The sequence below is a fragment of the Balaenoptera physalus genome, assembly GCF_965194825.1.
Source record: "Balaenoptera physalus genome assembly, chromosome: X".
Lineage (NCBI taxonomy): Eukaryota > Metazoa > Chordata > Mammalia > Artiodactyla > Balaenopteridae > Balaenoptera > Balaenoptera physalus.
Window position 1 is genome coordinate 27053955 of NC_138903.1, and position 26120 is coordinate 27080074.

Genomic DNA, 26120 nt, shown 5'->3' on the forward strand with positions numbered 1-26120 from the left:
AATGAGATTCGATCTTGTTTTCTCTGTTTTATTACAATGTTATTAAAAGTTGTTTAAGATTTTATACTCCTTGAGGGCATATGTCTTTGACATTTTTGTATTTTCAATAGTGTTTTTTGTTAATACTGCAGATACTTTATGCACATTTCATAAATGAGTGCACAAACACGTTTTTTAAAAAAACAGGAAAAGTACTGTTATCAGACTCTAGGCAGGAGTAGAAAGCAGTACTTAGCAGAGGACTCCACCCTCCTGCACATTGTCAGAAGTCCTCAGACTCCATTCCTCTGTTCCCTAGCAGAGTCATAACTCCCAAGAGTAGTGACCCATGATCCAAAGGCATGTTTCCCTTTCTCTAACAATTAGACTTGCTGCTCCCTCGGTACCCCATTCTGGACTTGTGACTGTCCTGAGGAGAGTGATCTGGGAAATGAAGAAACATAGCTGTAAGAATTCCATGAGCAAGTTTATCCTCTCTGGGGGTAAAGGGGGGCAGTGTATTTGTATTTTAAACGATGATGGTGGAAAAAACACAGTGATATAAGCTTTAACATTTCCTGATGGTAGAATTTCAGGCAGTGTGGCATATGAGAAAGGCATTTGGGGGGACAGGATCCTAAAATGATGTCAGGAAGGTAATCTACTTTTCTACCTCCAATTATTGCTGGTTCTGCTATAACCTGACTTGATTTTTGATTTATAAGGTACTTTTTATAAGTACCTTTCTTCAGAAGAGGGGAGTAGGGAAACGAATACTCTCTCATCACTTTGTACCAGTTATTCTCAACCTTGACTGTACATTAGAATCACCTGGGGGAGCTTTTAAAAATCCTGATATTCAGGCCATACTCCAAATCAATTAAATCTGATTCTCTGGCAGTGGAATACAGTCATCAGTATATTTAAAGCTCTCAGAACCACTGCTCTAAACAAGGATGAGGAATGCAGTAGATGTCAGATGCCTACAGAGGACAAATAATTACACATTAAGAAGCCATGTGAGAAGAATTGGTGTCTGTGGTGACTGGAGAGTGATGATTGTGGCTACTAAGCTCCAACCCAGTGTTGAAGGGAGGGAAACAGGTTAAGAGGACCAAGCAAATCCCCTGGGGTTAAAGCACTTCTCTGCCCTTTACTGTGTAAGCTTGAGCAAGAGATTTCTTTATACTTCAGTTTTCTTATTAGTAAAATGAAGATGATAATTATACCTATCTCTTAAGGCTGTTGTGAGGATTAAATGAAGTCATAAGCATAAAGCACTTAGCCTTATGTTGGACACATTACAGATACCCCACATTTGTGCTAATTATTATGATAATGAGCCCAGAAATACCAGAGTTCACTTGTCTTCTTTTCAATAGGCAGTTGGTTTCCAATCTAGGGAGAGGAAAGGAAGAGTACACAAGAGCTAGGGAGACAGACATCAAAAGTTTCTGAGGAAGATCTTACTATTTTTCAATTATTTTTCTTATTTTTTTATCACCTTGTCCCCACTCTCAGCTTCCAAGAATTTCTTGCTCTTTTAGGTTCTTTTTTTTTTTTTTTTTTAGTTAATTTATCTATTTAATTTTGGCTGTGTTGGGTCTTCGTTTCTGTGCGAGAGCTTTCTCTAGTTGCGGCAAGCGGGGGCCACTCTTCATCGCGGTGCGCGGGCCTCTCATTGTCGCAGCCTCTCTTGTTGCGGAGCACAAGCTCCAGACGCGCAGGCTCAGTAGTTGTGGCTCACGGGCCTAGTTGCTCCACGGCATGTGGTATCTTCCCGGACCAGGGCTTGAACCCGTGTCCCCTGCATTAGCAGGCAGATTCTCAACCACTGCGCCACCAGGGAAGCCCCTCTTTTAGGTTCTTAAACCTCCAGTTTCATGATACTCCTACCAGGTTGGAAGTGACATTTCTACGTGAGTGGATGAATTAGTAGATTATCAGCTTAGAGTTTACTGTGTAGCAGACTACGTCAGAACAAAGACTATTTTGGGGCTTAAAACAAGAACTATTTTTGGTTTTGCCTCACTATACTTTGAGTTGACAATTTGGCCTGTGGTCTCCTGAGTGGTTGTTTTTCTGGGCTCACACATGCATCTGTGTCAGCTGTTGGTCATCAATCCGGCTCTTTATTTTGGGGTTGGCTGACTGCGGCTGGCCTGATAGACATGACTGAGTTGTGTGTCTCTCATTATCCAGCCAGTTAGCCTGGGTGTTTTTACGTGATGGTAACAGTTTCCAGGAGTGAAGAAGTGGAAGCTCTTGTGGTCAAGGGTCAGACTGACACTACATCATTTCTGCCACATTCTTTTGGTCAAAGGAGATCACATAGCCAGCCCATACCCAAGGGATAAGGAAATGGTCTCCACCTTTGTTGGAAGTTGCTGCGAAGTATTGTGGCCATTTTTTGTCACCTTTCACAGTAGCCTGTTGAAACAGGGCTGATGGGAGGAATTGAGGTCAGAGTGAGGGTGATGGCACGGGACGTATAAAAGGCATACCATAATTTAAAAAGAGTCATGTACCAAAATGTTCATTGCAGCTCTATTTACAATAGCCAGGACATGGAAGCAACCTAAGTGTCCATCATCAGATGAATGGATAAAGAAGATGTGGCACATATATACAATGGAATATTACTCAGCCATAAAAAGAAACGAAATTGAGTTATTTGTAGTGAGGTGGATGGAGTTAGAGTCTGTCATACAGAGTGAAGTAAGTCAGAAAGAGAAAAACAAATACAGTATGCTAACACATATATATGGAATCTAAGGGGAAAAAAAAAAAGGTCATGAAGAACCTAGTGGCAAGATGGGAATAAAGACACAGACCTACTAGAGAATGGACTTGAGGATATGGGGAGGGGGAAGGGTAAGCTGGGACAAAGTGAGAGAGTTGCATGGACATATATACACTACCAAATGTAAAATAGATAGCTAGTGGGAAGCAACCGCACAGCACAGGGAGATCAGCTCTGTGCTTTGTGACCACCTAGAGGGGTGGGATAGGGAGGGTGGGAGGGAGGGAGACGCAAGAGGGAAGAGATATGGGAACATATGTATATGTATAACTGATTCACTTTGTTATAAAGCAGAAACTAACACACCATTGTAAAGCAATTATACTCCAATAAAGATGTTAAAAAAAAAAAAGGCATATTAGAGATAGGATTTGGCAGATGATCCAGTGTGGATGGTGAGGGACAGATGTGTTTAAGTGGAAGCTGAGGCCTCAGTTATTATGAGAACTGAACTTTTATTAACTGAAGTAGGAAAGCAAAGGCAGCAAATGAGCACAGGGTCTTATCTATGTATTCTCTTACAACAGACCCTGGACTGTATTTCCTTTGTGAAATTGCTTTTTTCTATAACCATTTTTTCCCCCGGGGCAGGGCATATTTTAAAACTCATTAATTAAGGTCTCAAATGACCAATTAGATATTCTATTTCTTACTTGACTCCTTCATGAACTTTTAGAATGCTAATAAAATGTATAAATAATATATGTAGTTTCTAGTTCAAAAGGATGTTCCTCTAATCTCAACTCCAAAGCAAGTTATTCGGTTTCAGACTCTGAGCCAAGACCAAAGTCTATGTAACATCTTAAGAGAATGTGAGAGAAATTTATGGGAATAAAAAAGATACAGTGGCACTTAGCCATTTTCTGCATTTGTTTATTGAATCTATATAGAATTCTTCTCTGAAGTTTATAGACTTTTTTTGTTATAGATTTGCTCTCATGAATATAATTTTAAATTGCTTTGCTCTTATATAGCCATTTTATATAGGCCACTAGACTGTGAAATAAAATCAGGCAAAGGTAGACATTGTTTTTTTTTTCCTTTCTTGATTTAGTATTCTCCATGATTTTCCTATAGCAAGATGGTCTCTCCTTTTCCTTTTGTGGTATTTTGCCCCAGAAAATCTTTCTTTTCCCTTTGATGTACATTATTTCAAGTACTTTTAAAGTAGCATATTTTCCTGAATTAAAATTCTTTAACATTAGTTTAGAAATATCCAATACCACTTATACTAGTGCTTTTTATTGATTTTTTATTATTATTACTATTTATCATCATTGCTTAAAATGTGTTTTTAAGTAATTAGATAAATTAATTTTTCCTCTTATTTTCTCCTCCCTCAAACTTGGGCACGTGTTACCAGCCCTGATTGTATGTATGCATGTCTCCACATGTAGAGCTCTCTCTACAGGGTGGGAGAGCCTGTGTTACTGGCTCAGGCAGAAGAACTATTTATTTTTATTCCCCTGTAGTCTTTCCTTGATCTATTACTTAGCTACTTCCCCATTACTGCTGCATAGTAAACTATCCGAAAACTTGGTGGCTTCAGACAGCAATCCCTAATTCTCACTCATGCATCTGTGGATCTGCTGGGCGGGAGCGGGGTGAGGTGGGGTGGCTCATCTAGACTGGGCTCAGCTGCATTAGACTCCAAGACGTAAGCTGGATCTAGGTCGTTGTCATGTGTCTCTTATCCTCCTTGGACCCATTATAGGTTTTAGAGCATGGTGTGTTTTAGGTAGATGACTCTGACAGCAATTTTTCTATTTGGCAATTTGAGTGCACACAACTAGATGTCTCAGTATATAAGATGTGAAGACAGGAAACAACATGCAAGGATGCCTTATTAACTTACACAAGACAACAAGCAATTCCATTTTCCTTTACTATTGAATTCTCTGTTCTATTTGTGAATTTGAGACTTCGTCAATTTATGGGATTCACATATGACTCATTCTGTCTTAATCTAAGTCTAAAATAACTTTATATTATGGAAATAAAACATCTTCCATCTCAGTACAGTCCAAAATAGGTTAAATGAGATGGATTCCCCTGAGCAAGTGGAGCAGGTCTACAATACAGCTTTCTCACATATATTATGTCACGTATTCTTTTAGCATTTATGTGAGTTGTGTACATCACACAGATAAGCATATGTAAATGCAAACAAAGATGCTGGCACAGTACACACTTTAAAACTGCTTTATTGTTTTTAGATTTTGCTTGTGCTGATTTAAAAGGAAATCTACAAATATTTTTCATTTAAGTAACGATATGAGCTAGAATTCTAAACTATTAACACTGAAAGTGATTTTAGAGATCATGCATTATATACAGCGCCCACACTTGTCAGATTAAGGAGTACAACTCAGATACATCAAGTGGCTTCTCAGAGATTGGATTGTAAATTAGTGGGAGAGCTGGAAATGAAATCCAGCTCTCCTGAATAACCAGTAGGCTTTTTCCATGTTACTGCCATACCTCCCAGGCCCCTGTTGGAACAAAATGGCAACAGAGTTTTCAGAGGGAAAAATTAGACACAGTTGTGTCCTGATCTCTATTATTGTGGAAACTTTTTAAAATGTGTTTTAGTTCCTAAACTAGTCTGGCAGGCACCTCAAAGCTAAGAGCAGGTCCTTCTGAAACCTTCCCTGGAATCCTGTTGGAAACGTTGACACCACTGTTTCTCATCTTTGAATTCTTGTGGCACATACACATTTTGTCATGAAGATAAAGTTCTTAAGGATAGAAAATATCTCTCTTACTCCTTTGTACCCTCTCACAAAGATAAGAGCAGTTCTGGCTATTTAATGCTGTTGACTGTAAACTCCCCCTAACGACAACAGAATAACCTGTTGATTGAGCAAAGCTAAGTTAATTAGTCCTACTGCAGTAAAGGGAAAACACCAACTAGATGGAGTCTTGGTAGTGTGTCAAAAAGGGATATTTGGGGGGTTTCTAACCCAGGCTGGATAGTTTCATGGTGGGTTTTGCAAAGTGGGGATATGGTTGCGATTGGACTGAGTTTATGTCATAATGGTTTTGGATGAGTAGACACACAGTGTGTGGGTCTTTATATGATTATTAATGAGCGTTAGTCTTTTTCAATAAAGCATTTGGTTGGTTCACACTCTGTTCAAGAGCAGGTATTTCTTGAAACACATAGTTAAATTATATTTGTCTGATTCCAGCATTTTTAGAACAAAACCAGGAAAGTATACATCCTCCCATAATTGCTTAGCACAGGAAAATATGTTGGTATCAGTTTTCAATATTTACTTGTTAACTAGTCATCATTACATCATCCTAAAAATGAAACTGGGCCAATCTGAAGTTACATGCAAGGGGCATTTCTCAATAACACCCTGAAATTTGAAACCATGTAATTTAGACTGCAGATATAATTAGCCATGGACTTCACAAGGTCTTATGTGAAGCTGGCACTAGCGAGAGGTGCCATTCGAGTTTTAAGGGGCAAAAGAGGCATTTACTCAGTTATTCTTTCATGTGTTATTGAAATTCATATCTTGAGTCCCAGTGTCAAAACTAATGGAGCAAAAGGAATGTGAGAGAATTCTTTCTAGACCCAGTCCCACCTTTCCCTCCTTCCCGAAAAATGGTATTTGGCAAAACTTTGATTTTTATAAACATGGTTCAAAAGAAAGAAGCCACTGGGCTACTCCCCCACACACACATTGCTCTTCCCTGGGGAAACTGATGTCAGAGGCAAAATAAGATGCCCAATGTTCCAAATGGGTAAATGATACCAATGGGCCTCTGCTTAAGAATATCTTCTGTCCCCATTCTGCCAATTGCAACAGCGCTCTTGAGTCCTGCACGTGTACACTGTTGAATGCCAAATTATAGCTCCATTTTCCCTCTGCTTTTGTCTATTCAAACTACTGCAGACACTTCATTTGCACCTTTTGTTTTGTTTTATCCACCCAATGGAACTAGTTGGCTCTGATTCAGTCATAAGCACGGATACATCTCCAGCACTGAAATCTTGTGGCAATGCTTAATTACATAGTAGTTAATATTTTTGGATTATCTCCAAAATAGAAATACAATATTTTAAATTTTCTCTCATGAACTCTTAAAACTCAGTTTAAGAAATGCTGCCCTAGAGGTCTACTAGCATCAGCATGCTTTGTTTTAATATGTGCACATTCATTCACTCAGTAAATATTTACTGAGCACCTATTTTATGTCAGCCACTGTTCTTGGCATTAGAAATTCAGTGGTAAGCAACAATAGGTAAGACCTTTGCCCCTATGAATTTACTGTATAATAGATAAGGCTTTCTTTGAATGAACCAAAATGAAATGAACAAAGTAGCGAGGAACATGGTCTTATTTGTGTGTAGTATGGAGAGCTGTAGTACTGAGAATGGATGGAAGGTATGAGTCATATGCAACTTAGAGTGAAGTATTTCTAACTACTGAAACAGTAGGAAATCCGCACATGAGAGCTTGTTCAACAGCATCATCACCTCGTCATCATCCACCGTGTACGTGGAGGGTGTGGTTAAAAGAGGGAATGTTATTCAGTAACATGTGATTCCTTGGTAGAGAGCACTTTTTAAAATTACTTTGTACTGGAGTATAGTTGCTTTACGTTGTTGTGTTAGTTTCTCCTGTACAACAAAATGAATCAGCTATACGTATACATATATCCCCTCTTTTTTGGATTTCCTTCCCATTTAGGTCACCACAGAGCATTGAGTAGAGTTCCCTGTGCTATACAGTGGGTTCTCATTAGTTGTCTATTTTATATATAGTAGTGTGTATATGTCAATCCCAGTCTCCCAGTTCATCCCACCCCACCCCCCCTTTCCCCCTTGGTATCCATACATTTGGAGAACATGTTTTGAAGGGTGGTCACCCTGTGATGGAAGAGAGAGAATCAAAGAGTGAGAAAGAATAAGGAGAGAATTGGGAAGGCAATAAAGATAGGCTTGGCCTCTGTCATTTTGTCCTAGTGGTAAGTGCCTGGCGATCATCTAGATGAAGCTCTGGCAGATGGTCAGATGTTGCTGATTTCTGGTGAGTTATGTTAAACTAAAACCAGGCACCAGCTGAGTTAAAGAATAAATAATTCACTAGCGGCAAGACGGGAATAAAGACACAGACCTACTAGAGAATGGACTTGAGGATATGGGGAGGGGGAGGGGTGAGATGTGACAGGGTGAGAGAGTGTCATGGACATATATACACTACCAAATGTAAAATAGACAGCTAGTGGGAAGCAGCCGCATAGCACAGGGAGATCAGCTCAGTGCTTTGTGACCACCTAGAGGGGTGGGATGGGGAGGGTGGGAGGGAGGGAGATGCAAGAGGGAAGAGATATGGGAACATATGTATATGTATAACTGATTCACTTTGTTATAAAGCAGAAACTGGCACACCATTGTAAGGCAATTATACTTCAATAAAGATGTTTAAAAATAAATAAATAAATAATTCAGTAGAATACTTATATATGTTAATCAATGGCATCAGGTCTGATCATTTATGCTACTTGCATTCAACATTGTTCAGAGCAAGCCATGGTGCCTGTGCTCCAGATCCTAAGGGAGAGAGCCCCTGAGAATCATTTATACCACCCAGGAGAAACCAAAGTATGGTCCTTGAATCAGCAGCATGGACATCTGCAGGCACGGTAAGAATGCAGAATCTTAGGCCCCACCCATGCTGAATCAGAATCTGCATAATAACAAGATCTGCAGGTGATTTGGAAGAACATTCAAGTTTGAGAAGTACTGGTCTAATAAACTGACTTAGCTTCTGTGTTAGTCACTGCTCTAGGTGCTGGGGATAGAGGACCCCAACAAGCCGTGTCCCTGATCTCCTGAAGCCTTTAGTTGAGTGTGTTTTCCTTGGCGGTCCTATTTTCAGATACTCTCTTTGCTTTCAGACCATTGGTCCTGATTTTTGGTGTAACAAGTTAAGCAGCATGACAATACAAAGTTTGTTATAATGAGGTTGAAAGAGCAGAATGTCTTGAGTCAGAGAGGCCTCTGTTACAATCCTGGGTGTACTATGGCTTACTAGCTACTTGGTCTTGGGAAAGCTACTTAATCTCTTTGATTCAGTTTCCTGAACTGTAGTATTGTGGGTTAGTTCATAGAACGAAAGAAAATTATATTTATTGAATGGGTAGTAGAGTACCTGGTTTAAGTGTCTCTCAGTAAATTGGAGGAAGAGTAACTCTGGCTGTTACTCTTAAAGCTTATATGAGAAACAGCATGAAGTTCTTTGAGACTAGTCGTTAAATCCGTTGAAGCCTCTATTACATATAATGAAATTACACACCTTTTAGAAATGCACAAAGAGGTCTAAACTTGAGTGGGCTGATACTTTCCCAAGGGCAGTGATTCTCACCCTCTGTCTGCCTTCCTCTCCTAGGTGGAGGATTCCTGTGCATGTGTTGGAGGGGGATTTAGCAGGATGCTACATTTAGACTATTGCTATGCTGGCCATGGCTCCCATGTTTCCTGTGGAATCCACAAGCACAGCTGAAGTGCTATTCTTAAAGGGATGGCGGTATTGCTCTACCTGATTTTCCCATGTCCATTGACTCCGTAGAGGGCTTGTCAACAAGGTTCATTAAAGCTCAACCTCCAAACTCTACCTTGGACATCAGAGAGTCTGAAAGAGCCCAGGAAGCTTGGCTCCCTACAGGTGTCAATGTGACTATTACCCATTGGCTCCTGTATGGACTGTAGGGTCTGATGACCTGACCACACAAAATCACTAACCCAACATGGTTTACCCACCTACTATGGCTTCTCCTGCCTTTAATGTATTCCTCTGATGTGCTTTCCTGTGAAATATCCAGGAGACTATGTTTTGTGCTACAACAATCCAACAATAGTTTTTAAAAACCAGACAGCTCTTTAACATGTCGAGATCTTGGAATATGATTAGTTCTCTGGCATTACAAACCCTAGAAGCTTTCCTGTAGGCTGAAGGACATTGAACTATGAGAAACCAATGGCCTGGACAAACAGTTACTTTTACTTTGGGGCAGTAGAGAGGAGCAGAGGTGGTAATGTTGTTGGTGTTCTCTGATTAGCTAAAGGTGATTCTCTACCCACAGTTGCTGGGGAGAAGTCTACTTGCTACTCAAATAACAGAAAAAGAAGAGTAGAGCTTGGCAAAAGTTAGGAGGGCTTCATGGCTCTCTGCAGCAAATCACATATTTGTGGGGTGAGCGTCTTGACAATGAGGTTTCTGTGTATATGAAGTTTAATAGGCATTACATGGCAAGAAAGGTTTCTTGGATTTATACAAGCACATATTCCAAAGAGCTCTAAATACATCTCCAACACTATTTGCTTTATTCTTGGGACACTCCTGTGAATTAGCCAAAGGCCAAGCTGGGTCCTTCTGCTTTAGAAAGATGGTGGAAAGAGGCAGAGAGAGGGGGAGTCACCAGGCAGAGGGGAGCAGAGAGGAAACTAGGGTGAGAACTGTCTGGTTCACGGATGTAGACCTGGCTTCTTCTTCTGTGTGGCACTTTCCATCTCTCCTCTAGGTTCAGCAGGCCATGGTTTTCTCAGCCAGTGGCCCAAGGACCCAGCGATCACATGAGAACCAGGCCCATCGATACCTCAAGGAAGCATGTGTAAACATCCGGTCTATAGGGAATGAGAGATACACAGCTATTTAGTAAGGGCACTGTAGCAGGCACTGTGTTATGCAGCAGTTTATAGTTACAAGAGGAATTAATTTTGGGGAAAACCGGAAGATGGAGGAACTCTTATTATCCCCATTTTACACGTAAAGAAACTGCTGACCAGAGGGAATAGGTGAATCTCTAAGATCCCTTGGCCAGAAAGTGGTGAACAGAGATGGAAAACCCAGGGCCTCTGATCCCATTGTTGAAGCTGACTGGGCAGCCTCTGATCAGTCCTCTATGACAGGCCAGGAGGCAACACAGAGTAACCCTGAAGCATCTGATAAACATTGGTGAAAACCTCAAATGTTGACACTCACAGGGGAGGGGTCAGTCTTCTGCAGTGCTTCAGGTGACACATTTGTTTTCTTTTCTTTTAACACAGCACATGAGAGTGTTCATAAGAATTGCATGTTCTTTTGAGTCCATCACTTGGGACAGAATTTATGTAGAATGTACTATACCTCTCAAAATAGATATTCAGCCATTGGTAATTCTATGGTGCTCTCTCAAATATGTGATTTTTGGATAGATTAGGTGTTTCATCTGGGAATGAGGTTGATAATTGTTCGCAATGATGTACATTTATAAATAAGCCTATCCGTTGATAATTAACAACAAATGTCTTCCCTCTTACATTGTAATAAAACCAGTTTTACCTCTATTTACATAATCATTTCAATATTCCTAATCAATATTCCAGTGTCTATTCTTTGGATCCTTTTTTGAACCAGTTATGGCACCTGCCCATTCGCTCATGAGTTAAATTAGAATCTTTTAATATGTGCTCATTTTACATCTGTATGAGCACCATGACTTTATCCCGTTTGAAAAATATCTTTTAACTGTTTTGGAAATTGCAACAAGATGTCCAGTAGATTCACATGACAGAGCCAGGCAAACTTCCATGACAGATATGTGTACGTCATAGCAGTTGAAGCTCAGATGTGCTTTTCTTAGCTCTCCTTCGGTGAATCCAAAGCACCAAGAGAACATTGTTGACTCTCTGTTTTTCTGGTTTTAATTTTCCTCTCTACTAATTTTGTGTTTCTGTTCCATCTTGGTTAATTTACAGCCAATAAGTTATTACCTATTGTTGGCAGCAATGGTTGGGAACTTGATTTTAAGGTCTGGCAATTTGGAGATCCCTCTAAATGGATTAATGGTTTATAGAAATCTAATCCCCACTGAGTGAGAGACAACAGAATCTGGTTTGTTAGTCTTTTTGTTTGTCTATTTTTCAGCTCAAATCAATGAAGAGTGTCTTGCTGTCTAGGAAGAGAACAGCTCTTTCATCTGGACTGGGCAGTATTTCTGTTTCTTTGTTGACTCGTGCCCTATGGCTGAAATTATAGAATTGAAGCTGTAAGGTCTATTTTTCTGTGCCTGTATGTCTATATATCTATAATTCAGAAATACCTTCACTGCTGATTGAGTCAGTATATAATAATTTCCTACCTCCAGGTGGTATTAATATATTACCTTATAAAGTCTCTTAAATTAGAGGAGCTCAGTTCTTATGAGCATATCAAAATACCTACGTATATAAACTGAATTTTCTTAAAATTCCCTGAAAATAAGGAAATGGAACTACTGATCCTTTAAATGTATTGGATTAAAAAGTATATATTCTCCAAAAAACCAACACAGAAGCATTATAAGAATTCAAATTTATATAAGTTAGGTAAATAGTTGGCAAGAAAAAAGTTTAATCTTTAGTGTTTAATAAAAGCAGCTGTATCTTCTCTGATTTGTCATTGTTAAGTATCAAGTATCATACAAGCATACTTTTTTTTTCTATATGAGTATGTTTTTCCTAATGTATACAGGTCAACTGATCATATAAACCAGCATACTTCTAGTTATCATTTAACATTATGAAAAACATGCACTTATATTTAACCAAAGTAAACCATTATTCTGACAGGCTTTTTTTTAAATTTCCACAATAATTAAGTTTAGGAATATGTCAGCTTGAACAGAATTTCCAAGATGTTCAGCTAACCCTTGGACAGATATTGTATTGAGTTAATTGATGGACATCCATTGAATGCCTAGATCATTTCTATGTAAGATAGAATACTGAAGTATGGATTGTTAAGCATAACTTTAAGTGTATATACTTTTGCTCCTTACTTGTATGTGCTACAGAGAAGGTATATCTTTGGCTTTGTCACTGAACATGTTCTTTTCTGCCATGTTGAGAAATAAGGGAACTGTGCTGCTGTAAGAAACTGAACTGTATATATTCTGAGCTCTGCCAGTCCAGCAATATGACAGACTGTTCACAATTATCCACCCTTTAGTTTTCTCTGTGAAATAGAAGTAACATTGCATAAAAGCTATCATTAATATATATGAATGAGACTCTATTAGGAGTTTCAAGATAATAAGGCATGTTTTAGTTGATTAAGGGGAAAAAAGAGAATGCTTCTGTCTTGAAGTGAAATGACTTTTGTTCCAGAATAAGAAACAACATGGTGAAGGGCAACACTTAGCATACAGTTAGATATGAAGAAGATTCACAGAAAGATAACCTGAAAAGGAGAACAAATTTTTGTTAGTATTTTGCCAAATAGGACTCAGTTTTGATAGGTTTATTCATGAGATTTTCAAAAAGAGCTGTGGCTCCTTTAGAATCAAATATTTTAGTGAGGCAAACCTAGAATTTGATTTCCTCTCTGTGAAAATGACAAAGTTTCCTTGGAGTATTCACATGCTCTTTATTATAATTATAATTTTATTGAGTTATAGTAGCTGTACAATATTATATATTATAGGTGTATAATATAGTGAGTCACAATTTTTACAGGTTAAACTCAATTTATAGTTATTATAAACTATTGGCTATATTCCCTGTGTTGTACAGTATATCCTTATAGCTTACTTTATACATAACAGTTTGTACCTCTTACTCCCCTACCCCTATACTTCCCCTCCCCCTTTCCCTCTCCCCACTAGTGACCACTAGTTTGTTCTCTATATCTGTGAGTCTGTTTCTTTCTTATTATAATCACAGTTTCTTGTGATTTTTAGATTCCACATATAAGTGATAACCCGACAGTATTTTGTCTTCATCCACTCTTTTTTTTTCTTAACATCTTTATTGGAGTATAATTGCTTTAAAATGGTGTGTTAGTTTCTGCTGTATAACAAAGTGAATCAGCTATACGTATACATATATCCCCGTATCCCCTCCCTCTTGCGTCTCCCGCCCACCCTCCCTATCCCACCACTCTAGGTGGTCACAAAGCACCGAGCTGATCTCCCTAGGCGATGCAGCTGCTTCCCACCAGATATCTATTTTACATTTGCCTACCCATTTTATTTTATTTTTTTACTGTTTTTATTTTTTTAACATCTTTATTGGAGTATAATTGCTTTACAATGGTGTGTTACTTTCTGCTTTATAACAAAGTGAATCAGTTATACATATACATATGTCCCCTTATCTCTTCCCTCTTGCATCTCCCTCCCTCCCACCCTCCCTGTCTCACCCCTCTAGGTGGTCACAGCACCGAGCTGATCTCCCTGTGCTATGTGGCTGCTTCCCACTAGCTATCGGTTTTACATTTGGTAGTGTATATTATGTCCATGCCACTCTCTCACTTTGTCCCAGCTTACCCTTCCCCCTCCCCGTGTCCTCAAGTCCATGCTCTAGTAGGTGTGCGTCTTTATTCCTGTCCTGCCCCTAGGTTCTTCATGACCATTTGTTGTTTTTTTTGTAGATTCCATATATATGTGTTAGCATACAGTATTTTTCTCTTTCTGACTTACTTCACTCTGTATGACAGACTCTAGGTCCATCCACCTCACAACAAATAATTCAATTTCGTTTCTTTTTATGGCTGAGTAATATTCCATTGTATATATGTGCCACATCTTCTTTATCCATTCATCTGTCAGTGGACACTTAGGTTGCTTCCATGTCCTGGCTATTGTAAATAGAGCTGCAGTGAACGTTGTGGTACATGATTCTTTTTGAATTATGGTTTTCTCAGGGTGTATGCCCAGGAGTGGGATTCCTGAGTCGTATGATAGTTCTATTTTTAGTTTTTTAATTATATTATATATATATTCGTTATGTTGCAATGGTAAATGGGAGTGTTTCCTTAATTTCTCTTTCAGATTGTTCATCATTAGTGTATAGGAATGCAAGAGATTTCTGTGCATTAATTTTGTATCCTGCTACTTTACCAAATTCTTTGATTAGCTCTAGTAGTTTTCTGGCAGCATCTTTGGGATTCTCTATGTATAGTATCATGTCATTTGCAAACAGTGACAGCTTTGCTTCTTCTTTTCCAATTTGTATCCCTTTAATTTCTTTTTCTTCTCTGATTGCTGTGGCTAAAACTTCCAAAACAATGTTGAATAATAGTGATGAGAGCGGGCAACCTTGTCTTGTTCCTGATCTTAGTGGAAATGGTTTCAGTTTTTCACCACTGAGGACGATGTTGGCTGTGGGTTTGTCATATATGGCCTTTATTATGTTGAGGTAACTTCCCTCTATGCCTACTTTCTGGAGGGTTTTTAACATAAATGGGTGTTGGATTTTGTTGAAAGCTTTTTCTGCATCTATTGAGATGATCATACGGTGTTTATTCTTCAATTTGTTAATATGGTGTATCACATTGATTGATTTGCGTATATTGAACAATCTTTGCATTCCTGGGATAAACCCCACTTGATCATGGTATATGATCCTTTTAATGTGCTGTTGGATTCTGTTTGCTAGTATTTTGTTGAGGATTTTTGCATCTATGTTCATCAGTGATATTGGCCTGTAGCTTTCTTTCTTTGTGACATCTTTGTCTGGTTTTGGTATCAGGGTGATGGTGGCCTCGTAGAATGAGTTTGGGAGTGTTCCTCCCTCTGCTATATTTTGGAGGAGTTTGAGAAGGATAGGTGTTAGCTGTTCTCTAAATGTTTGATAGAATTTTCCTGTGAATTTTCTCTTGTAGACAGCATATATATGGGTCTTCTTTTTGTATCCATTCAGCCAGTCTATGTCTTTGGTTGGATCATTTAATCCATTTACATTTAAGGTAGTTATCGATATGTATGTTCCTATTACCATTTTCTTCATTGTTTTGGGTTTGTTATTGTAGGTCTTTTCCTTCTCTTGTGTTTCCTGCCTAGAGAAGTTCCTTTAGCATTTGTTGTAAAGCTGGGTTGGTGGTGCTGAATTCTCTTGGCTTTGCTTGTCTGTAAAGGTTTTAATTTCTCCATCAAATCTGAATGAGATCCTTGCTGGGTAGAGTAATCTTGGTTGTAGGTTTTTCCCTTTCATCCCTTTAAATATGTCCTGCCACTCCCTTCTGGCTTGCAGAGTTTCTGCTGAAAGATCAGCTGTTAACCTTATGGGGATTCCCTTGTATGTTATTTGTTGTTTTTTGCTTGCTGCTTTTAATATTTTTTCTTTGTATTTAATTTTTGATAGTTTGATTAATATGTGTCTTGGCATGTTTCTCCTTGGATTTATCCTGTACGGGACTCTCTGCACTTCCTGGACTTGATTAACTATTTCCTTTCCCATATTAGGGAAGTTTTCAACTATAATCTCTTCAAATATTTTCTCAGTCCCTTTCTTTTTCTCTTCTTCTTCTGGGACCCCTATAATTCGAATGTTGGTGCATTTAATGTTGTCCCAGAAGTCTCTGAGACGGTCCTCAATTCTTTTCATTCTTTTTTCTTTATTCTGCTCTGCAGTAGTTATTTCCATTATTTTATCTTCCAGGTCACTTATCCATTCTTCTGCCTCAGTTATTCTGCTATTGATTCTTTCTAGAGAATTTTTACTTTCATTTATTGTGTTGTTCATCATTGTTTGTTTGCTCTTTTGTTCTTCCAGGTCCTTGTTAAACGTTTCTTGTATTTTCTCCATTCTTTTTCCAAGATTTTGGATCATCTTTACTATCATTATTCTGAATTCTTTTTCAGGTAGACTGCCTATTTCCTCTTCATTTGTTTGGTCTGGTGGGTTTTACCTTGCTCCTTCATCTGCTGTGTGTTTCTCTGTCTTCTCATTTTGCTTAACTTACTGTGTTTGGGGTCTCCTTTTTGCAGGCTGCAGGTTCCTAATTCCCATTGTTTTTGGTGTCTGCCCCCAGTGGCTAAGGTTGGTTCAGTGGGTTGTGTAGGCTTCCTGGTGGAGGGGACTAGTGCCTGTGTTCTGGTTGATGAGGCTGGATCTTGTCTTTCTGGTGGGCTGGTTCACGTCTGGTGGTGTGTTTTTTGGGGTGTCTGTGACCTTATTATGATTTTAGGCAGCCTCTCTGCTAATGGACGGGGTTGTGTTCCTGTCTTGCTAGTTGTCTGGCATAGGGTGTCCAGCACTGTAGCTTGCTGGTCGTTGAGTGGAGCTGGGTCTTGGCATTTAGATGGAGATCTCTGGGAAAGCTTTCACTGTTTGATATTATGTGGAGCTGGGAGGTCTCTTGTGGACCAGTGTCCTGAACTCAGCTCCCCCACCTCAGAGGCACAGGCCTGATGCCTGGCTGGAGCACCAAGACCCTGTCATCCACACAGCTCAGAATACAAGGGAGAAAAAAAGAAAGAATGAAAGAAAAAAAATAAAATAGAATAATGTTATTAAAAAGATAATAATAATAATAATAAATTAAAAAATTTTTAAGTAATAAAAAAAAGGAAAGAAAGAAGAGAGCAACCAAAACAACAACAAATCCACCAATGATAACAAGTGCTAAAATCTATACTTAAAGAAAAACAAAAATACAAAAAACGGACAGACAGAACCCTAGGACAAATGGTAAAAGCAAAGCTGTACAGACAAATTCACACAGAGAAGTATATACATACACACTGACAAAAAGGGAAAAAGGAAAAAATGTATATATATCATTGCTCCCAAAGTCCACCTCCTCAATTTGGGATGATTCGTTGTCTATTCAGGTATTCCACAGATGCAGCGTATATCAAGTTGATTGTGGAGATTTAATCAGCTGCTCCTGAGGCTGCTGGGAGAGATTTCCCTTTCTCTTCTTTGTTCTCACAGCTCCTGGGGTTCAGCTTTGGATTTGGCCCCGCCTCTGCGTGTAGGTCGCCTGAGGGCGGCTGTTCTTCGCTCAGACAGGACGGGGTTAAAGGAGCAGCTGACTCGGGGGTCTGGCTCACTCAGGCCAGGGGCGGGGGGAGGGGTGTGGAATGCGGGGCGAGCCTGCGGCGGCAGAGGCCGACATGACGTTGCACCAGCCTGAGGCGCGCCGTGTGTTCTCCCGGGGTTCAGCTTTGGATTTGGACCCGCCTCTGCGTGTAGGTCGCCTGAGGGCGGCTGTTCTTCGCTCAGACAGGACGGGGTTAAAGGAGCAGCTGCTTCGGGGGCTCTGGCTCACTCAGGCCGGGCGGAGGGAGGGGTACGGAGTGCGGGGCGAGCCTGCGGCAGCAGAGGCCGGCGTGACGTTGCAGTAGCCTGAGGCGCACCGTGTGTTCTCCCGGGTAAGTTGTTCCTGGATCACGGGACCCTGGCAGTGACGGGCTGTACGGGCTCCCGGGAGGGGAGGCGTGGAGAGTGAGCTGTGCTTGCACACAGGCTTCTTGGTGGCGGCAGCAGCGGCCTTAGCGTCTCATGCCCGTCTCTGGTGTCCACGCTGATGGCCGTGGCTCGCGCCCGTCTCTGGAGCTCGTTTAGGCGACGCTCTGAATCCCTCCCCTCGCGCACCAGGAAACAAAGAGGCAAGAAAAAGTCTCTTGCCTCTTCGGCAGCTGCAGACCTTTTCCCGGAGTCCCTCCCGGCTAGCTGTGGTGCGCTAACCCCTTCAGGCTGTGTTCACGCAGCCAACCCCAGTCCTCTCCCTGGGATCCGACAGAAGCCCGAGCCTCAGCTCCCAGCCCCGCCCGCCCCGGCGGGCGAGCAGACAAGCCTCTCGGGCTGGTGAGTGCTGCTCGGCGCCGAGCCTCTGTGCGGGAATGTCTCCGCTTTGCCCTCCGCACCCCTGTGGCTGCGCTCTCCTCCGTGGCTCCGAAGCTTCCCCCCTCTGCCACCCGCCGTCTCCGCCCGCGAAGGGGCTTCCTAGTGTGTGGAAAGCTTCCCTCCTTCACGGCTCCCTCCCCCTGCTGCAGGTCCCGTCCTCTTCTTTTGTCTCTGTTCTTTCTTTTTTCTTTTGCCCTACCCAGGTACGTGGGGAGTTTCTTGCCTTTTGGGAGGTCTGAGGTCTTCTGCCAGCGTTCAGTAGGTGTTCTGTAGGAGTTGTTCCACATGTAGACGTGTTTCTGATGTATTTGTGGGGAGGAAGGTGATCTCTACTTCTTACTCGTCTGCCATCTTGAAGCTGCTCCTGCCTTTGTCCGCTCTTAATAAGAGGTTGTAAAAGTTTGCTCTTTACCTCAGAGGCTAATTTTCCCAAATAGCAAAGATTCCATATCTCGCCAGAATGACATTCTACACTGTGTTTCTGACTTTGTCATGTCCTTGAGTATTCTCCTCAACATAAAAGAAACAACAAATGTTCTTCATTTCTGAAAGTGTTGAGGATTTCTTTTTTTAAATATTGCACTGTCACTTTGATTAATAGATAGCCAAGTCACAACCATTCATGTTCTCAAGCATACATGATCCCATCTGAAGTGCTCAGATCTGGCAAATTTTGATTTTTGCCTTCCCCAAATCAAATCCTTGCTGAAAAATGGAATAAAAAGTATGAAACTTTCACAGAAAGTTTCGCATCTAAATCTTTCTTTAAGATTTCCCACAGGGCCCCTGGAGAAATCACAGAGATTTGTTCTTTTGCCTTATGGAAAAAGATGTTATGGAAATAACTATGTTTATTTGTTATGTTACTGTTGGTGAGCTTCAGAATTGTCACATCAAAAGAGTCGCTACTTAGTACTTTTAAAGGCTACTCTGAATTCACGTCATATAATCATCATTTGTGAATGAATGCCAAAGATTATTATGGTTTTTGATAATTTAGTACCATGGTTATAATCAAATTCAGATATGATAGTTAATTAGTTATTTAAGAACGTTTATGAAATCTACTCTATATAATTAGTATGATTTTTAAGAAATTGGTATTTATAGAGATTTTATTTTGCCCAGAACTTTGGGAGTCAGGAATCCCAAATGAATATCCTGCATAGCCATCCTGCATCTGGGAGGCAAGCAACAAGTCAATAAGGCTGAAGATAGCAGACTGGACTTATATTTCTGTGTGTTAATAACTTCCTCTTATTTTTTAAAAGTGGTTGAATTGGAGTTTTCTTTTTCTTGTAATTTATAACCTTCTGACAGATATCTACCTGTACTTGGATCATAGACTTTTATATGTTACAGCTTCACTCATTGTTATTGACTATTATTCACCAATAAATTTTTTAAGAAGTTTGCTTGCCTAGCTTCCCTACACATAGGACTTTCAAACCAGGAAACCTTAAGATTAACATCAGGCTGTTAAAGGCAAGCAGATGACAGCGGGAGATGTGAAAGCTGACAGGCTATCTTTGAAGGAAGGAGAGGCTAAAAAGGCAAAGAGCTGGGATACATAGAATTTTACCAAAATACACAAAATAGATGCTCATAATGATGACTTTGACACATAAAGAGAAAAGTTAAATTATCCTTTTATTAAAGACTGAGAAGTATATATTTTGCAAAGACTTCCATCAAAAAATCTTAAAATGTATTAAATGTGTAATGTTGTTTGAAGGGAAAAGTTATGTAGAATGTTCATTGACAAGATATTTCTTATTTCCCACACCTAGCATGGAGAAAGGCATGGAAGAGATAGTTAAAAGTTTGTTAAATGAATGAATAGGTGGATTTGGAGGACGGATGATATAAAATTATAATCTAATTCTATTTTGCACAGTTTCATAACTCATCTGACATCGAAATGATCACCTCTAATTATCTTTCTCCTCTTAATTTTCCATGAAGTCTATCCCCCCAATTTGACTTTTCCTGAGTATTTAAGAAAAAACATTGCAAAAGAGTTTTTATGGTTTTCCACTATAAGTTATGCCCAGAAATGCATCAACAAAATTTTGAATTTCTTGTCAAATTTCATTCACGTAGCACAGTGGGATTTCAGGGACAAAATGAAAGGCTAACAATGAAATCCAATTGTTAAATCAGTTCATATCTGTGAATCATGGGGTGGGACGTGATGGACAGCAGTCCTCCTAATGGGTTGGCAATGAGGAAGTAAAGTGTCTATAGAATAATTTAGAAACAAACATTGACTAGAATTTGTTCTGCTTTTTTATTATCATCATGTACCAGCAATTCTAAACAATGTCTGTGATAAAATATTTCTTCCCCCCAAAATATTTTGTTGGTCTTATTTCTAAACAATTGATGTGGCTACTGCTGAGTTTAATATTTATGTACGCTTCAGATTAACACATTTTTATTACTTATCCTTCAATAAATGTTTAATTCTACTTAGCAGTTAACTCAAAGACCTCCCAGTTACATATTAGATCCCCAACATACAGTCTCAGCTACAATGCATTTATTTCTAGAGTAAATTTGTAATAGTTTAGAACCGTCTGAGCTGACTTTGGAAAAAGTTGCTATGTCCAGTCCAGTGGTACTGGATATTTCTTTATTTAAATAGGAGATTTGATTTAAACAGTGATGGGACAGTGATTGTAAAGATGAACAAATAGAACTTGAATTCCTTCAATTTTGACATTATATATGACCCCTTAGAGTTTTTGTTTGTGTTTAAAATTTAAAACATTGAAGCAGAGTGTGAACTACACGGAGTAATATTTTTGTTTGGAAAGGGTACATCTTTGATACATGAAATATGTTACTGAATTTGAAAAATATCTTTATAATTGAAATTTTTTTCCCTTTTATTGTTTTGAAACTAAAGAACAAATTGAGAAAATGACTACTACTGATTATTACATGGATTTTACTGAGACTAACTTTATCAGATAGAAGAAGGAGATTGTAAAATATGATCCACTTCAGCAGTCCAATACCCTCGTTACTCCCCTGGGTCATACCTTCCATGTCACGTGCACAGTGTTATGGCATGAATTATACATAATTATCATGGAAGTAATGATAATTAAATACCCAATAAGCCAGTGCTACAATTTTCCAGTCTCTCTGGATCAGTTTGGGAGCCAGCAAAGGGATCACAATGAGCCTTACAGTATATAGACAACCTTCCAATTATTCATGCCCTTGCAATTAATTTAAAACTGTAAGTCTCTCTGCTTGTTTATTTTCTATCTTGAAATGATTGTGTTTAAAATCAAATATGAATAAACATTTACTTGGTGAAAGGTGAAATGGGTATATCATGGATAGGTTAATGACATGGCATCAAATATGTCTTCCTTGAGGAAATTATTCCTCCAGATGATGTTAATGATATTAAACCTCTTGGAGGCACTTTTCATTTTGTATATAAACTGTATCCTGTCATCATACTTCTTGGCAACATTCATCACAGGAGTTCGTGTTTCTCCGTCATGGGACCCTTCTCTGGGCGTTAGTGATTGCACATTTTTTCTGTTTTTCTGGCTTTTCTTCTCTTTCTCATTTGTTGTCTCATTCCATATGAGGCATATTCTTCTTTCCTTATGAGAGTTTGGCCTAGACTCCTTCCTCATCTCATTTTATACTCTTGTCATAGATAATCTCTTGCATGTTCTTGACTTTATTCATCATCTTTAAGTGAATAGCTTCAAAATCTGTATTTCCAGTTTCTCTATGAGCTTCTGTAGCTCCTTACAGCTGGAGATCGCTGCCTAACTATCTCAGAGATGCCTCAAACTCAACCTTTCTGTTTCAATTTTCTATTACTTCACAAATATAATAGCTAAAACAATGAATGTCTATAATATTTGAGAATTCTGTGCATAGACTGGGTAGTTTTTCTGCTCCACTTGGTGTGGGCTCTAGAGTCGTGCAGCTGCTTTCAGCTGGAGGCTAGACTGGGCTGAAAGGTCTAAGATGGCCTCACTTTCCACATGGTGTCTTTCCCTCTAAGGCCCCTCCATGTGGCCTCTCTCTTCAACAGGATAGCCTAAACTTCCTAATAGCATGGCAGCTGGGTTCCAAGAAAGCAAAGGTGGGAGCTGCCAGGCCACTTAAAGGTTAGTCCCAGAAGTAGCCCAGATCAGGGAAACCTATTGCTTTAGTCAAAAGTAGGTACCTGTAAATATATTCTTATTAAGTTTTAGGGATAGAGTAGCTATTGACACCATCAAAGGAAGTTTCTAAAAACAGAAAGGAAGGAAGGAAGGAGGAAGAAGGAAGAAAGGTAGGAAGGATGGGAAATTATCATCAATCAACTTCTCAAAATAAAAGGGACAAATATTCAGCAGTAGGAGTGGAGTCATTGTTACGCTATGGTGTATTAGATTTCTTGGTATTTGAAGTGTGAGCTGCCTTTCAGCAATTCCCCTTATACCTATCAAAAAGGGCATATAGAAAAAGGAAACTACATATACATTATAATTATCAAAATAGCTTCTTCCTTGGACTACCAAGTTCAAAGTATTATTGCTTTTCCATAATTTATGCTAATAACCTTGGAATCATGGTTTGATTGGTCGAACCCTCTCCCTTCCATATCAGTTCAGCCATTTATCAAATCTTATGGAATCTCCCTTTGTGTGATTTCTGCCATCAAGTAATCCATTTTCATTTTCATCACCACCATCCTGCTCCATTTCCTTTCCACCTGGAATGTGAGGTGTTATGGAAATCCCATACATGCCCACCCTGCATCCAATCTTGCCCTGGGTCAAGCTATTTTACACATTAAAGTAATTACACAGATTCTCTATTGCCTGCACAATACAGCCCAAACATTTTAGCATGGCTTTTGAGTGTCTTCAAACTGTTCCAACTTTATTCCTAGCTCTCTCATATACAAACTCTCCCTAGTGGCCAACTGGATAGGTTTCCTCTGTGTAATTGGTCAAGCTGTTCCCCACCTGAATTGTTCTTCTCTCATATCAGTTTTCTCAAAATCTATCCCTCTTTGTGAGTTTTGGGTCACGTCCCATCTTATATCTTTCTGGGCTACCCCAGACCTCATGATCCTCTCATCAGTGTACCTCTTGAACTCAGAGCCAGTTGGCCTTCAGTGTAAATCAACTTACTATTTTTTAATGTTTCACATGTCTCAAATGACATAATAAAGTGTCCCTGGATAGATCAATATTTTGAGCCCTCAGTAGTTCATGGAGAAGAGATGTTCAACTTCTTTTCTTTTTTACTTTTGAGGAATAAGTAAATTACCAGTCTCAGATTATGTATCCACTTTATAAAGAGCCACTGTCTACCACTGAATTTACTGGAAATTAAAGGAAAAGCATAAGAATCTGATTTAAGAAAGATTCAGAGACAGAGCAGCTCTGGGGATCTAAGTACCAAGAACCTCCTAGGGTCCTCAGGGTCTGACCACCAGGATGAATGAAATCCCACCATTTTTCATTTTTCTGTTGCATTCTGTTTGTAAGAGTTCAGTTTGAAGAAAAAGTCTGATTGCCAGAGCTTGAGCCACACATTCTCCTTGAAGTATGTGTCGAGGGTGGGTCTAAAGTGAACTTTTTGGCTTCGCATTAAGACTCTCTCCAGTGAGTAAGAGGTAATTCTCCAAAACAGACTTGGCGAGCTATTATCAGAAAAGAGGGGAGCAAAGGCTGGGCAGGCATCTCATTCCTCCTTTGTATCAAATCATATGATTTATCTGTATTTAATATATTCAGAGCCGACCCTGATAGAGCCTAACTTAGAAAGTAAGGAAGCTAAATGCCAGTGAGAAAACAGATACTGATTTCATTAGGATGATTGGTGGTATGGGCAGACAAACAATTTTAAAGATGTTTGGGACCTACTTTAAAATTTTTCATCATGGCCAGAATTGATTCCAAAAATACTGTATTTCCAGTAAACAATACATTGATTTGCATTTTCAAACATTTTTATAGCTGTTAAATTATTTTTGTCTTTTTAGAATATTTTACAATGTTTTAAAATGTTGGTCAGGCTACCTGAAATCTCTTAAGAAAAGTTCTAGAAAGTCAAACCTCTTGAGTAATGTGTGAAAAACAGAAAAGGATCCAGTGCTTTCCAGCCAAAGGATAACTTTCCCTGATGTTGAAACCAAAACAAGATGTCATTATCTTACTTTCACCCTGATCCTATTTAATGTTTCAATAGAGCAGTGGCTGGGTAATACGTTTATTAAGTCATTGGACCCCTTTGATGACAGCCATAGTATTCTCTCTCCAAAACATACATTTGCACAAATACAATTTTGCACACATTTTTGGAGGATCCATGTGTCCCTGAAGCCCATCTATCAATGCTAGATTTAGAAGCTTTTGGGGGAAAAGAAGTGTGTTAAACCTGTAATGAAAGGGCACGATATTTAGTTCCATTCCTATGTTGTATGGTAGCAAATTTCACTAAAAAGGAACCAGCAGATCCCAGACTGACACTCCTCCATTCACCTCCCTTCTGTAGTATGTGTTAAAAAAGAAAGTCTCTAGTAACTTTCTGAAACTTGTTCCTAAGTTGATTGTGCACTTTACCAATAGAGATCCTTAATTATTACTGAAGAATTTCTTTTTGGTTAGGAAGTATGTAAGGACCTTAATACAGTTCTTTAAAAAATATTTGGTGACACTCAAACTAACACTTTCTCTCTACTTATTTCATAATTCTAATTTGAGTGATTCATTATTCATGCATGTATTTGCTGAGTACTTAGTACATGACAGAAACTGTGCTATGTGCTAAGAATGTGAAGATGAATATGACACACTAGGTTCCTGCCCTCAGGGAATGCGTATTCATTATTTATAGGCTTTTAAATTCAACATATACCTCTGTTAATTTGACTATTTTAAACCTCTAGTTAACTGGCTTAAAATTTCTTTTACTCATTCCTTCTGAAGTGAATTTTTTAAATTAGCACTATCGAATAGAATTGTAATGCCAATCGCAATATGTGATTTTAAATATAATAATTAGTTATATTAAAAGTAAAAAACAGGTGAAATTAATTTTAATAATATATTTTTCTAACCAAGTATTTCCAAAATATTGCCATTGCAACATGTGATCATCATAAAAATTTATTGATGAGCTATTTTACAGTCTTTTTTTGTTACTGTCTTTGAAATCCAGCCACATTTCAAGTGCTCAGTAGCTACAAGTAGCTGGCGACTACCCTTTTGGATAGAACAGGCCAAAATATTCGAATCCACGTACTTTCTCTTCCTCTGAGGACTTCAGTCTCTCAACATTTTTGTCTGCCTACCTATCTATTTTATTGAAGTATAGTTGATTTACAATATTATATTAGTTTCAGGTGTACAGCATAGTGATTCAGTATTTTTGCAGATTATACTCCATTATAAGTTATTACAAGATAATGGCTATAATTCCCTGTGCTATATACAATATATCCTTGTCGCTTATCTATTTTATACACAGTAGTCTGTGACTGTTAATCCCATACCCCTAGTTTGTCTGTCCCCTCTTCCCTCAGCATTTCTTATGCAAGGCTCTTTGGCTCCTTCTCACGTTCTGTCTTAATAATTCAGTACCTATTTGCTCCCTCCCCAAACTGCTTAATAGTGTTCTTATTTGCAGCAGAAAACAAAAGAAAAAGAAAAAAAGACTCTTACCATCAACTATCTGCCTAGGAGGGCAATG

General features: G+C 39.1%; 1 protein-coding gene and 1 long non-coding RNA gene across 2 annotated transcripts in view; both read left to right on the forward strand.

Moving 5' to 3' along the window:
• Positions 1-26120, forward strand: part of IL1RAPL1 (interleukin 1 receptor accessory protein like 1) — a 916526-nt gene that overhangs the window by 534036 nt on the left and 356370 nt on the right. The gene's annotated exons all lie outside the window — the stretch shown is intronic.
• LOC309652661 lies at positions 249-3791 on the forward strand. The gene is made up of 2 exons (XR_014258863.1): positions 249-1526; positions 1843-3791. It is a non-coding gene; the product is annotated as an uncharacterized lncRNA (long non-coding RNA).